General features: G+C 40.0%; 1 protein-coding gene across 3 annotated transcripts in view; it reads right to left on the reverse strand.

The window, feature by feature from the left end:
• LOC141128805 (cyclic AMP receptor-like protein A) overlaps positions 1 to 15,475 on the reverse strand; it is a 1,026,785-nt gene that overhangs the window by 610,305 nt on the left and 401,005 nt on the right. The gene's annotated exons all lie outside the window — the stretch shown is intronic.

Below are 15,475 nucleotides of genomic sequence, written 5' to 3' on the forward strand. Positions count from 1 at the left end.
ATCAAAGCATATTCATGTGTTAGAATGGCCCAGTCAAAGTCCAGACCTAAATCCAATTGAGAATCTGTGGCAAGACTTGAAAATTATGAAAACCAGGTATCCTATAAAATTCACGCCCTCTGCACAAGAAATACCTCCACCGCGCCAGTAGCTCCCTGATTATCCTCAAAAGTAACTACATAAATGTGTACATACACTTGTGAGAATAATTTAAAAATTATTATTTCACAACACCAGTGACAGTGATTCAATAATAAGTAAATGGTGAAAAAAAGTTATTGAGCTGCCCCCCTTAAATACACAATATAATACAATAAAATATTTAATCCTAAATATCAGTTACAAACCAAAAAATGGTAAACCGACACAGAGGTTAAATGGAAGGCGCTTTTTTTAAAAAATGTATACCTTACGGTGTACACAAAATAGTGACAATCTCTTAATTATTAGCAGATTACCTAAGTGACAATATATAAATATATCAGTGCTTGAATTTGTGCAATAGTGGTGATAACCTCTATTCCTAAATATAACGTGAACATAAAAATAAATAAACATTAATAATTGCTAATAAAGTGATAAATGCGACAGCAATTAATAAGAACACATGCAAGTGTTCAATTTGTGCTGTAGATGTAACATATAAAACTCCTGTAGACCAAAGCAATATCCAAACAGGTTGCAAGTGACAAAAATGGTGACGATAAGAGTGAAGATCAAATGTTCCACACAAATGATTCCTAGGTGATTAAATGTCACACGCTGAATGACTCCGTGCTTCTTTCACCACACCGCCGTGCTAGTGAAACACACTCTCCAGACATGCACTCACCGAAAAAACATGCCAGCACTCTCATGCACGGCAAAACACGCTCTCTTTACCACACTCCAGGGTAAATGGTGTATACGAGGTTCAATGATGGTATTCAATGGGTCCACATAAAAGAAAGTAAATGCTCCAATAGTGTAATTCAGCAACAACAACTTTATTAAAAATCACTGCAATCCTCACACATCGCACTCACATTAGTGTAATAAAAAACGGGCATAAAACGTGTAGTAAACAGCAAGCCTCAACTTGTGGATAAAACAATAACCAATGGTCACGGCGGACCCGAGGTGTGCAGCTGCTGGGTATAATCTCACCCCTCCCTCGGGAAACCTCCGTCCTTCAGAGCACTCGTATTCCTCTCCTCCTGTATGGCTATCAGCGTGTACGTCACAGATCACAGCCAAGCCCCGACATGTTTCGTCATGGATCGACTTCTTCATGAAGAGGAGGAATACGAGTGCTCTGAAGGACGGAGGTTTCCCGAGGGAGGGGTGAGATTATACCCAGCAGCTGCACACCTCGGGTCCGCCGTGACCATTGGTTATTGTTTTATCCACAAGTTGAGGCTTGCTGTTTACTACAAGTTTTATGCCCGTTTTTTATTACACTAATGTGAGTGCGATGTGTGAGGATTGCAGTGATTTTTAATAAAGTTGTTGTTGCTGAATTACACTATTGGAGCATTTACTTTCTTTTATGTGGACCCATTGAATACCATCATTGAACCTCGTATACACCATTTACCCTGGAGTGTGGTAAAGAGAGCGTGTTTTGCCGTGCATGAGAGTGCTGGCATGTTTTTTCGGTGAGTGCATGTCTGGAGAGTGTGTTTCACTAGCACGGCGGTGTGGTGAAAGAAGCACGGAGTCATTCAGCGTGTGACATTTAATCACCTAGGAATCATTTGTGTGGAACATTTGATCTTCACTCTTATCGTCACCATTTTTGTCACTTGCAACCTGTTTGGATATTGCTTTGGTCTACAGGAGTTTTATATGTTACATCTACAGCACAAATTGAAACACTTGCATGTGTTCTTATTAATTGCTGTCGCATTTATCACTTTATTAGCAATTATTAATGTTTATTTATTTTTATGTTCACGTTATATTTAGGAATAGAGGTTATCACCACTATTGCACAAATTCAAGCACTGATATATTTATATATTGTCACTTAGGTAATCTGCTAATAATTAAGAGATTGTCACTATTTTGTGTACATCGTAAGGTATACATTTTTTAAAAAAAGCACCTTCCATTTAACCTCTGTGTCGGTTTACCATTTTTTGGTTTGTAACTGATATTTAGGATTAAATATTTTATTGTAAGACTTGAAAATTGCTGTTCACAGACACTCTCCATCCAATCTGATGGAGCTTGAGCTATTTTGTGAAGAAGGATGGGTAAAATGTCACTCTCTAGATGTGCAAAGCTGGTAGAGACATACCCAAAAAGACTTGCAGCTGTAATTGCAGCAAAAGGTGGTTCTACAAAGTATTGACTCAGGGGGGTTGGATACAAATGCACCACACACTTCTGAGATATTTATTTGTTAAAAATTGTGAAAACCATTTATCATTTCCCTTCCACTTCACAATTTTGTGCCACTTTGTATTAGTCTATTACATAAAATTCCAATAAAATAAATTTACATTTTTGGTTGTAACATGACAAAATGTGGAAAATTTGATGGGAGGATGGATACTTTTTCAAGGCACTGTACCACCAAATCACATACATTTACATCATTTGAATTAAAGTGGTTGTAACGGGATGATGCCTGCAGCTACAGGCATCATCCCAGTATTGTTTTTTTTCAGGGGGCAACCACTGGATGGCTTTTACAGGCAGCGGGAGGTCGCCCCCCCCCCCCCCCCCCGATGCCTCTCCGGGCTCTACCGTCCCACTGGCGAGCCCAGAATGAAGCCAGCAGTTCTGCCAGCTTACCATAGAGCTCGTTGAGGGCTGGAAGGTCCCTGATGAGCTCTATGGTATAGGAAACCAGAAGTGACAAGCATTTTTGTCACTTACAGTTTCCCTGGATGTAAACAGACCATTTTTAAATATTAAAAGTGTCTGATCACACCCGATCTTGGTGTGATCAGATGCTTTTAAGGGCAGACGAGACATCTCTCTCTCTCCATAAAGAGTACATGTCACTGCTTATTGCTGTAACAAGGGATGCACCAGGCATCCCGTGTAACTCTAAACTGGTAACCTGTAAAGGCTTTTAAACTGTCGCCTATGGAGGTTTTTAAATACCGTAGTTTGTCGCCATTCTACGAGCGTGCACAATTCTAAAGCGTGACATTTTAGGTATCTGTTTATTTGGCGTAATACCATATTTTATAGTTTACCAAAAAATTGGGTATTATATTATATTTGTGTGTATTTAAATGCATAAAGAGTTGCAAAACCCCCCATTTTATTCTCTAGGGTGTTTGCTATATATATCCACTATATATATCAGTCTGACACAGCACTACACTGATCTTGGTAAAGAGTCTCCAACGGAGGCTCTTTACCACGTGATTAGCCGTGTCCAATCACGGCTGATCACGATGTAAACAGGAAGAGCCGTTGATCGGCTTTTCCTCACTCGCGTCTGACAGACGCGAGTAGAGGAGAGCCGATCGGCGGCTCTCCTGACGGGGGGGGTCTGTGCTCATTGTTTATTTGCGCAGCCCCCCCCTCGGATCCCGCCCAGGACCACCAGGATGGTCATCAACACTGGACCACCAGGTATGCCCCCCCTAGACCACCAGGGAAATGCAAATCTGTGCCAAGGCAGCTGCCAATCAGTGCCCACTCACAATGCCTACCACTGCCAATTCTACCAGGGATGCCTATTAGTGCCGCATATCAGTGCTGTGTATCAGTGCCCATCAGTGCCACGTATCAATGCCCATCAGTGCCCAGTAGTGCCACCTATCAGTGTCCATCAGTGCCACCCATAAGTATCCATCTTTGCAGTCTTTCAGTGCCCAGTGTCGCTTATCAGTGTCCAGTGCCACCCATGAGTGCCCATCAGTGCTGCCTATCAATGCCCATCAGTGCTGCATATCAGTGCCACCCATCAGTGCCGCATATCAGTGCCCATCGTCGGTGCCTGTCAGTGCTGGCTCATTGGTGTCACCTCATTGGTGCCACCTTATCAGTGCCCATCAGTGAAGGAGAAAACTTACTTATTTACAAAATTTTATAACAGAAAAAAAGCAAAACTTTCATTTTTTTCAAAATGTTCGGTCTTTTTTTTATTTGTTTAGCAATAAATAAAAACCGCAGAGGTGATTAAATACCACCAAAAGAAAGCTCTATTTGTGGGAACAAAATGATAAAAATTATGTTTAGGTACAGTGTAGCATGACTGCGCAATTATCATTTAAACAGCGCAGAAAGCTGAAAATTGGCTTGGGCAGGAAAGTGTATAAGTGCCTGGTATTGAAGCGGTTAAAAATTATATATATATATATATATATATATATATATATATTTATATTTCAAATGTTTGGGGTTCTATGTAATTTTCAAGCAAAATATATTGATTTTTACTTGTAAACAAAAAGTGTCAGAAGAAGGCCTGGTCTTCAAGTGGTTATAGTGTATAAGTGAAAATGTGCTCCATTTGAAGCATGAAGCAATGCAAAATACAGGGTAAGGCAAGCTGTGTAAAGCCCTAAAATATTTGAATATGCCATTTTAAAGGTCACATCTCTCACCAGTGAATATTTTGCTTAGTAATCATGGATTCAGATCATATAAATACAACTTGCTTTACACTGCTATTAATCATATATGTGTTAAATTGAAGAAGCCGATTCATTTGAGAACATTAGAGTTTGATTGCACCTCTCTGTCCTTGCTAAAAATCGAACTTGCAGTGACTGAGCATCAGTCTCATGCTTTGGTTATTACAGTCAGCAAATCTAGAGATTAGTAAAGAGATTAGTACGGCTGAATCATTAGGTACACAAAGCATATACAAGTGAGCAGAAGCGATTAACTATGCACCAATCTTTAAGATGACCATTCTACATATCCATGTACTGTGGAAAATATAAGGCTGCCATTCCTGACCTTTTTCTGAAAAGCCTAGCTACCTGGATGTCTTGCTGATCCACTAGCTTATACTGTATTACTTTCTGAGTTACTGACCTGGAACAAGTAGGAACATCAAGAGTTTTGACCTTTCTGGCTTGACTTGCCTCAGGTCAGGGACTGAAAAAATTGAAGGCATTGGATCAGCCAGCCAGCTAGCATCTTTAGAAGAAAGCCATTAATTGCAGCTTATATATTTTTCCCAGTATGTATACGAGAATTCCACAATAGACACTAAATAATTCTATGTATTGCTTGTAAATATACCCACTTGCGTTTAGGGTTGAATAAGGAAATAGGAAAGGCTTAAATGGGTGCCAGTTACCAAATTTGATAACTGGACCACTGAGAAAATAAGATAATCAACTAAACTGTATTATTACATAATGAGAAAAAAAAACATACTTTGGGATCAAAACTGATATATGAAAGAAATTGGGGTTATAAGATGGTTTAAGAGCACGGGCTTTTCAGGTTTAAAATGATGGGAAAATGTATGACCAGCTTCAGCAAAAAGAAAGAAAAAATAAAAATAAAAAAACGCTGCTGTTTACCGGTGTTCTGTCAATTTCTCCAATCTATCAGAAACTCCAACCATTTAACTTCCGGTTTCTTTAACCACTTGCCGACCGGCTCACGCCTATATACTTCGGCAGAATGGCACGGGTGCGCAAAGCGGCGTACCCGTACGTCACTCCATCATCGGCGGCTAGCGCCGTGTGCCCGCCGCATGTCCCGAAGACTCGATGTCCGGAGGTGGCCCGCGATCGTGGCATGGAGAGGCAGAACCGGGAGATGCCTATGTAAACAAGGCATTTCCCTGTTCTGCCTAGCAACATGACAGGGATCTACTGCTCCCTGTGATTGGGAGCACTGATCTCTGTCATGGTTCTAGTGAGCCCACCCTCCCTACAGTTAGAAGACACTGAGGGAACACACTTAACCCCTTGATTGCCCCCTAGTGTTTAACCCCTTCCCTGCCAGTGACATTTACACAGTAATCAGTGCATTTTTATAGCACTGATCACTGTATAAATGTCATTGGTCCCAAAATAGTGTCAAAAGTGTCCAATCTGTCCGCCGCAATGTCGCAGCCACGATAAAAATCGCAGATCGCTGCCATTGCTAATAATAAAAAAAAATAATAATAAAAATGCCATAAATCTATCCCCTATTTTGTAGAAGCGATAACTTTTGTGCAAACCAATCAATATATGCTTATTGCAATTTTTTTATTACCAAAAATATGTAGAAGAATACATATTGGCCTAAACTGAGGAAGAAATTTGTTTTTTTATATATATTTTTGGGGGGATATTTATTATAGCAAAAAGTAAAAAATATTGCTTTTTTTCAAAATTGTCACTCTTTTTTTGTTTACAGCGCAAAAAATAAAAACCGCAGAGGTGATCAAATACCACCAAAAGAAAGCTCTATTTGTGTGGAAAAAAAGGACATCAATTTTGTTTGGGTACAACTTAGCATGACTGCACAATTGTCAGTTAAATCGACGCAGTGCCGTATTGCAAAAAAGGGCTTGGTCAGGAAGAGGGTAAATCCTTCCGAGGCTGAAGTGGTTAAACTAGCAGTAATTGGAGTTTTTGATGAATTGGTGGTTGGACACAACACCAGTAACCAAATAGTGTCAGGTGAAGGATATTATGAGCGGAGATTCTTACTCCACTACGATACTAGCCAACAAAATGGCCACCTCCGAGGCGGCGACAACTTTGTCCTCGTTAGCCACTGTGCTGTCAAAACAGCTCAATCTTCCTGTACCAGACTCTATTCGGTTGTCGGTGTTGTGTCCAACCCCCAATTCATTAAAATCTCCAATTACTAAGGGTTTAACTAAAACAGAAGTGACGTCGTTGGAGTTGCTGATGGGTTGGAGAAATTGACAGAACACCAGCTCAGCAAAATCTTTAGAACTGAAAAAAAGGAATGAAGGAATGATCTTCTTTTCTATCATTTAGGGCCATGTAACAGGTGATCCTGTCTCCAGCAGCACGACCCCAGCAACAGGATGTCCATGAGAGCAATCATTTGTGCCTATGGCTTTGCTTTCGTGATGGTTGTAACAACAAGGTGAGAGGCATTGCTTCGGGGAGGGAGGGAGCAATGCCAAAGGAGTAGATGAATGCTCTCTTTAACGATCTTGTTACTGTAAAGTAGCTGCCAGCAAAAAGGATCGACAGTGTGACGTGACCTTTTTTTTTTTATTTTTTTTTTTTTTTAAGTACACACAGGGTGCTTAAATACTGTTGTCAATGCAATGTAGTGCATGCTGAATTTTCAGAGTAACAGTTAAGCACAGGTAACCTGCTTGATGGTAGCCCCATTAGACTAGATCTAAGACTAAGGTCATCTTCAATGTCTGCAATACAGAGAAGAAGCCAAGCCTGTTGCTCTGGCATCTTTTCTTGTTTCAGCTTTCTTCCTTAACACTAGGTTCACACCTATGTGTTTGCTGCAGCTCGCATTTGCACGGGCACAGCAGCTTATTCATTTGAATAGGCTGCTGTACCTTCAGGAAATGCAGGAGAAAAGGTACCTGCACCTTTTAAAAACACAGCTGCAGGGAAATCGCATGGTTCTTGCACGCCATGCAATTCCCCTCACCTGAAAATGCACGGTGTTTTCAGATGCGTAGGGTGCCATTAAGAATAAAGGCAGCCCCTGCATGTCTGCAAAAGAGCAGCGTGTTTTGACTGCAGGTGCCAAAATAGGTGCAATTTTCACGTTGTTGAAACAAGTAGGAGCTATTTTACATTGTTCCCTCTTCCTAAATTGCAGTGCTGGCATAATGGGAAAGGTTTTACTAACTATCTTCTAACCCAATGAACCTTTGTGAGATGAGAACCCAGTAAGTTCTTTAAAAAGCATTGATTCCCCAACAGTATAATAAATACATTTAAAAAATATATATATACTCAGAATAAACATATGGGAATACAAAAATGTGTCTTTAACCACTTGACCTCCAGAAGGTTTTACCCCCTCCATGACCAGGCCATTTTTGCGCTATTCAGCACTGTGCTGCTTTAACAAGGAATTGCGCAGTCATGCAACACTGTACGCATTTATAATTTTTTTTCACACAAATAGAGTTTTTCCTTTGGTGGTATGTAATCACCACTTGTTTTTTTTCTCTATATAAATGAATAAATACAGAAAAAAACAAAACGATATTTTCTTTTTGTTATAAAACATATCCAATAAATTCAAATGTGTTCATAAATTTAGGTTAAAATGTATTCTGTTACACAGGGCTTTTTTTCTCAAACAATAGGTGCTGGAACTTAACCACGGCCCCACAAAACCCCTCCCCCTACACACACCCTCCAAATCACATCAAATAGTGGGTGTGTTCAGGCAAATTTCACGAAAACAGTAGGAGGGTCTTAAAGGGGCATTAAATACCAGGACTGCATTACATACAGAGTGCAGAGCTGTCACTTGTAAATACAGAAACCAGACTTCTGTGTTTACAAGTGATTGTGGTGAGCAGGCACCAAAGGGTCTGAGTCAGAGGTGGTGGAACTTAGTTCCACCAAGTTCCCCCTGAAAAAAAGCCCTGCTGTTACATGTCTTTGGTTAACAAATCCCAATAAATGTATATTAATTGGTTTGTGAAAAGATTTAGAGTGTACAAACTATGGTATATATATATATATATATATATATATATATATATATATATATATATATTTGAAAATTGATCAATCTTGATGCACTCGGCCCATCTCATTTCATTAGACACTTAAAATGCCAGGACAGTACAAACATCCCCTAAATGACCCCTTATTGGAAAGTAGACAGTCTGAACTATTAAGTATGAGGCATGGTGATTTTTTTTTATTTTTTTTTGTCACAATTTTTTGCAAAATGAAGAAATTAAATAAAATTAGTTTTTTGAATTTTTTTTTTAAATAAATACTGTCACCAGTCCAGTACGGCATATGACTGGTGTGGCAGAGATGCAGACTGGTGACAATACGTTAAAAAAACATTTCTATTCAATTTTTATATACTATTTTATTCTAATTATTTTACACAATTTCATCAGAGTAGTTCAGTGTCACCATAGTGTGGATTTTTTATTTTTTACACTTTGATTGCAGTTACAGTGATGATCACTGTAAGAGCAATGTTTTGAACTGTCATTAATGGATTACATTCATAACAGCTGTGATTACTATTGTGTGCTGTGATTGGCCCATAGCTATCACATTGCACAGCTGTGATTGACCCAGGTACCATGTGATGGCTGTGGGGCAATCACAGCATCACTAAAAGAGTCACAGCTTTGCTGACATCATGTGATCACAGAGGACTTTCAGCGGCCGGGTACCGGGACCCCAATCCACTGTGTCCTGTGGACACAGCGGTCGTGGGAGCCGCTTGCTGAGTGCCCCTAACTTGGAACAGGCTGGATGACATACGTGTATGACATTCAGCCTGCCCATGCTGCCCATCCACAGTAAATGTACTGTGGGCAGAAGGGAAGTGGTTAAAATGTATTAAAAAGGGACTATTCAACTGAAAATACAAATTTATGGCAAAGTATTTTATTGGACATCTACTGTGTCATCTCTGTTCAATCAAGTAAGGGAGTAATGGTTTCAGAGCAATTACATCTCAAATGATAGAGGTTGGGGTACAGAACAGGATACAGGACTTGTATTCCTAGACCATGGCTACTTCCAGGTAATTAAACATTGAAAAAAAAAAAAGTTTAAGGTGGCCCCTCAGAGCAATCCATATAACCCCACCCGCTCCACAAGACTCCAGTTTTTAGCAAACAATATGAAATGATCAAGCCACAGAGAGGAGGGGCCTGTACTTAAAGATAAGCAATTTACATTTAAAATTCATATCATCTTAATCATACAGGACAGGACTTGTATTCTTAGACCATGGGATATACCCAAGCAATAAACTAAGGGGTGGGCAACATCATACCAAACAGTTGAGGCCTGCACACCAATCTGGTAAACTTTGGATAACATGTGAACAGAGGACCAAATGAGGGTGTTGCACATCTGGGAAGCAGATGCTTGATGCAGAAAAGCCCAAGAGACTCCAACAGCCCTGGTGGAATGTGTTCTGATAGGGAAAGGAGGAACTCAGTTCTTAAGGGAGCATGCCAAGGAAATTAGTTGCCTTATCCACCTAGCAATGATAGGATGGAAAGCTGGATGACCTCTATGAGAGCTCACAGGCCTGACAAAGAGGAACAAGGTAGGAAAATGTAATTGTCATGTTTTGGGGCAGGGCAAAGGGAAGGAAGAACAATGTCCTCATTGAGGTGGAAAGAAGAAACCACCTTAGATAGACAAGTAGTCTCAAAGATGTCTCAAAACCACTTTATCCTTGTGTAAAACAAGAAAGGGCTTAACAGATGTAATGGCTACCAGGGAGGCAACCTTACAAGTGAGGTCTTCCAACAGAATATCCCTAACGGATTCCAAAAGGGGGTGTCTGAAGCACAAGGAGCACCAGTTTGAGATCCCAAGGGGACACAGGAAATAGAATTGTGGGATTTATATAAAATATAATGAAGAGAGTGCAGCGCTGGACATGTGAAATAAATTATAAATTAATGTAAATTATAAAATTAATAAACCAATTATTAGTGAAAACAGATTTCAAAATCTATATATCAACATAGTGACAAAATCGCAATCATGCGTATTAGTTATATAAAGTGCCTTTTAGAGCATAAACACACAAACTCAAATACGTGAGAAAATTAAAAACTTAAAAAGTCCATAACGGTGTATTTGATGCCAGGTAATCAATACAGATTTCAGGGATACACCTTCATTAATCAATGTTGCCCACCACCGGATAAATGAATGCAAGGCTTACCAGAAAGCCTGTGAAAACAAGCTTAGCATATATGGGTGAACCACCACAGGAATGCTCCAAGGAACACTAATGGACCAATGCATCAGGACTCCTTGCCGAATAGCCAGCCAGCCTACAACGGCTATGGATGTTCTCCCCAATCCTATCCTCTCGTGGGGCAGGCTTAAAATCCTCCACGGATCCGGTGCAGAGAGATATAGTTGTAATGCCAAAAAAGACAAGAAAAAATGCTCCGCTGGTGCAAATAACCTTTGGTTTCTTTATTTAGCCAAATGCGGTGTACAGCAACTCTAACTCTATTTTCTTCAAGGTATTCTACAAGCCAACATAAGAACACATAATTTAAAAATTGCATTAGGAACTACTGCTTCTCCGGTGGCCTAGGTATACAAAGCACAGAAACATTCACATTGAAGGTTGGGTTTACTGATATAAAACATCAACAGAAACACTGTTATTAAGTCTTCCTCTTTATAACAATGCTGAAAATCTTTCTTAAAAAGTACAATTAACACACCATGCCACAATTACCACTTAGGCATTAAAACAAAAAAGAAAACAAAAACACAAAAAAAGTACACCTTTACATTTACATGGATTATGCATTCTTAACTTATGGTTAATTATTTTGTTAAATACAGATCAAGTTTAAAAGTTTTTTATGCATGCGTTTGTCATTTTAATATTGTAGTAAACTCTGTATATGCACAGCACTTTCCACAATATCCATCAAAATAAAATGGTAATTACACTGTGTGCTTTAACTGTGAATGTACGCAAAGGGAGATGGATTTCAGGCTTTAACAATGATTGAGCCAAATCCCACATTAAGCCAATAAGAAGGACGAGAGCTGCCATTTTGATGAACACTGAACAAAAAGTGCTTGAAGGCTAGAGAACTAGTAGAACGCTTAAAATCAAATATTTTTACTTCCAACCACCCAAGCTGCTTTATTTTGCTGTACCAAATAAAATGAAACAATGAATTGGGGGCAAATTAGACCAGTTGAATTGCTACCCTCAATATCTGCACAAGTCCACTGATAAAATTTTAGAACTTGCAATGACACTTACGTGTCTGGGGCAGCATCCAGAAATGGGACCACAGAAGTTTAGAGCGATGATAAATACACTGATATTTACACACACATTTACAAGTTTAATTACATTTTTGAAGTCATTGTTAAGGAGCACCATAGGCCTATACGAGGCTCAAAAGGTAGTCTTTCAGGGTTTTATATATGAGAATTACATGCTCCTCAGACAGAGGGAGGAAGGACTACTTCAGCCAAACAGTACGTATATAGGGAGGCAAGAAGAGGGGCCAGCATTTCACCATGAGCTATATAAAACTCTGTGGGAAGGCCATCAGAGCCCGATTACCTACCCACCGAGAGTGACTGGAATACAGATAGGACCTCTTCAGGAGTGGTTGGTCTCACCAAGTGAGGGTGCTCTTCATTTGAGAGCCAGCCCTGGGCTATTGGGTCCAGGAGGGAAGCCAAGGAAGCAGGACTAAAATTTGATGATAGTGTGGTGCTATAAAGATGTTATGCATGTTCAGTTCTGGAGGAGGTTTTATATGAGGTGGAGAAACAGTGGTAAGTCCTGGTGGTTTATTTTTTATTTATTTTATGTATTTATTTCAGGTACTTATATAGCGCCGTCAATTTACGCAGCGCTTTACATATACATTGTACATTCACATCAGTCCCTACCCTCAAGGAGCTTACAATCTAAGGTCCCTAACTCACATTCATACATACTAGGGACAATTTAGACAGGATCCAATTAACCTACCAGCATGTCTTTGGAGTGTGGGAGGAAACCGGAGTACCCGGAGGAAACCCACGCAGGCACAGGGAGAACATGCAAACTCCAGGCAGGTAGTGTCGTGGTTGGGATTCGAACCAGCGACCCTTCTCACTGCTAGGCGAGAGTGCTACCACTACACCACTGTGCGCCCATGGATGTTTCCATGTCCAGACCTCCGTCAGACCGGCCGAAAGGGCCCACTTTGGTAACTCTCCCGCAAAGGATTTAGGATGAGTGGGTCTGTCTAGTTCAGGAGAGAGGATGGCATAATTTAAATATATATATATATATATATATATATATATATATATATATATATATATATATATATATATATATATGGAACACTAGTATGGAACAAAGGCCACCTGCTACTTCAGATAACAACCCAGCTCAGAGGCCACTATTTTCTCATGGTATGTTCAGAGACTCTCCTCATATACATCACACGCGGGAAATGACAGAGGCATGCAATAGCGTGATAACGTTTAAAAAGTTTTAATTGCAAACAGAACTCCACATATATACAACTCATATTTCAAATAAATAAAAAACGCCTTTTAAAGTGCTAAAGTGCTGAGGGGTGATAGAGTCACCTGTGGTCCGGTTCTGCAGCCCCAGGTTTTCACGGCGATCCCCCTGTCCTATGCCAGCTCTGCAACACTTTCTGGTACCTCTCTCGTCAGCCGATCAAGCTCCTCCTACCGGTTTCATCACAGTCTCATGACTTCCTCTGGGAATACTGAGAGTAATACTGGAGATTGTTGTCACATGTACCACACAGCCAGTACTTGCCAGATATTCCTGCAGCTCCTTTAATGTTACTGTAGGCCTCTTGGCAGCCTCCCTGACCAGTTTTCTTCTCTTCTTTTTATCAATTCTGGAGGGACGTCCAGTTCTTGGTAATGTCACTGTTGTGCCATATTTTCTCCACTTGATGATGACTGTCTTCATGGTGTTTCATGGTATATCTAATGCCTTGGGAACTATTTTGTACCCTTCTCCTGACTGATGCCTTTTAACAATGAGATCCCTCTGATGCTTTGAAAGCTCTCTGCGGACCATGGCTTTTGCTGTAGGATGCGACAAAGAAAAGGTCAGGAAAGACCTACTAGAACAGCTGAACTGTATTTGGGGTTAATCAGAGGCACTTTAAATGATGGCAGGTGTGTACCGACTCCTATTTAATATAATTTTGAACACAGCTACATCCCCACTTATGCAACCATTTTATTTTATATTTTTTTATTTTTACTCCCCCCCCCCCCCAAAAGATTTCAGTTTGTTTCTCAATTGAGTTGCACAGTTTAAAGGTCACATTAACCTCTTTGGCGGTATATGATTATGTCTGATTTTTGATGCTGAAAGTGGTGCGTTGTTTTGCATGGGGATTTGGCATTTTATATTGTAGGTCTGTAATTCTTAGGAATAACTTACTTAAAGCTGTCCAAACAAGAGTCTAGTAGACATCCTAGGTATGAAGGTTTGAAACACAAAATCATAAATTATAATATAATAAATAACTATAAATAGCAAATAATAATAAAATAATAATACATTTTATTCAATAAATTTTATTTAATAATATAATCAAATCAAAAACAATGGCATTTTTCCAAACAAGGGTGCAATATTACTAGTCACGGCATAATGGTTCAGTAGACATCCCGGGTATGAAAAATTTTGAAACATGGGACTGCACAAAGTCCAATGTCACAATCAGGACAATGGAACCTGGTTTCCTTTCGGATTTTCTTTCCACAGTCATCTCGCTTTGGGCAACAAACCATGCACATCCTTGTAGGTGCTGACTTTTTCTCAGTTGGTGAGATATAGTCCATGAAGTGACGACCATTCAGGGGTTCCGGGTTGACAATGCCAGCAGCACAACGTCAAGCTCTATTCACAGCCATTGGTGTTTGGTGGTTCACGAAGATCAGTTCAGCAACTTTCCAAATAAAGCCAGAATGGATCATAGGCTTGTCACTTTTTTTTTAGCAGAATGTAGACATTCCACAAGCATTGCTCAAGAAGATGAATGAAGATCTTCTTGTAGTACTTTTTTTGCTGTTTCCGCATTGCTGGATAGAGTTCCATTGCTTGGTCAGCTCTGTCAACACCTTCCACAGTGTTATTGTCGTCTATCACTACTTGTGGCTTCATAATTTCTTTAAAATGAAAAGGATATTCAGCGCTGACAGCAAACAGGACACAGATATAAATAAACTGCTGGCAAACACTAAAGGTAAATCCTAAAAAACAAAACCTCAATTAAACATATGCATAGACAGTGCTGAGCAATTAAAAAGTGTCCATAAATGATCAGTTGGTGTGTGTTTATCTTGAACTAAATGGAAAGTGCAGGTGACACACACACAGAAGACAAGTTTCTCTGATCCGGTGACAGTGACCCTTCCACCACACATGGATGGCCTCTCACCTCAAGGATTCGACCTGAAACAGGTCACATAGCGGGAATCATTTAGCAGGTGAGGCAGTTCTAACAGAGCAGTCCACAGATGGCAGTTGCAGCGCTCATCCAGATGAGTGATTTCGTATATGCAAAGAAATGATAACACAATCTAGTGCTCTCTGTATGGAATTTATTGATAAATAAAAGAAGATAATACACTTACATTCAGCTGCACTCGGATCCGAGTGCCGGCGGACAAGCGTGAGATAATATCAAAAGAGATGACCGTGGGTGACGTCATGCATGACACCTGACCCCCCATACGCGTTACGTCCAAAGGCGGGACTTCCTCAGCGTGGGGCAGGATACACGCAGACGGCCCGCATTGTTAGAATATATTGTCAAGGTAACCAACAACATGACAATCAGGAGACTGGATAC

Source organism: Aquarana catesbeiana, linkage group LG02 (assembly GCF_042186555.1).
Source record: "Aquarana catesbeiana isolate 2022-GZ linkage group LG02, ASM4218655v1, whole genome shotgun sequence".
In the NCBI taxonomy this organism is placed as follows: Eukaryota; Metazoa; Chordata; class Amphibia; order Anura; family Ranidae; genus Aquarana; species Aquarana catesbeiana.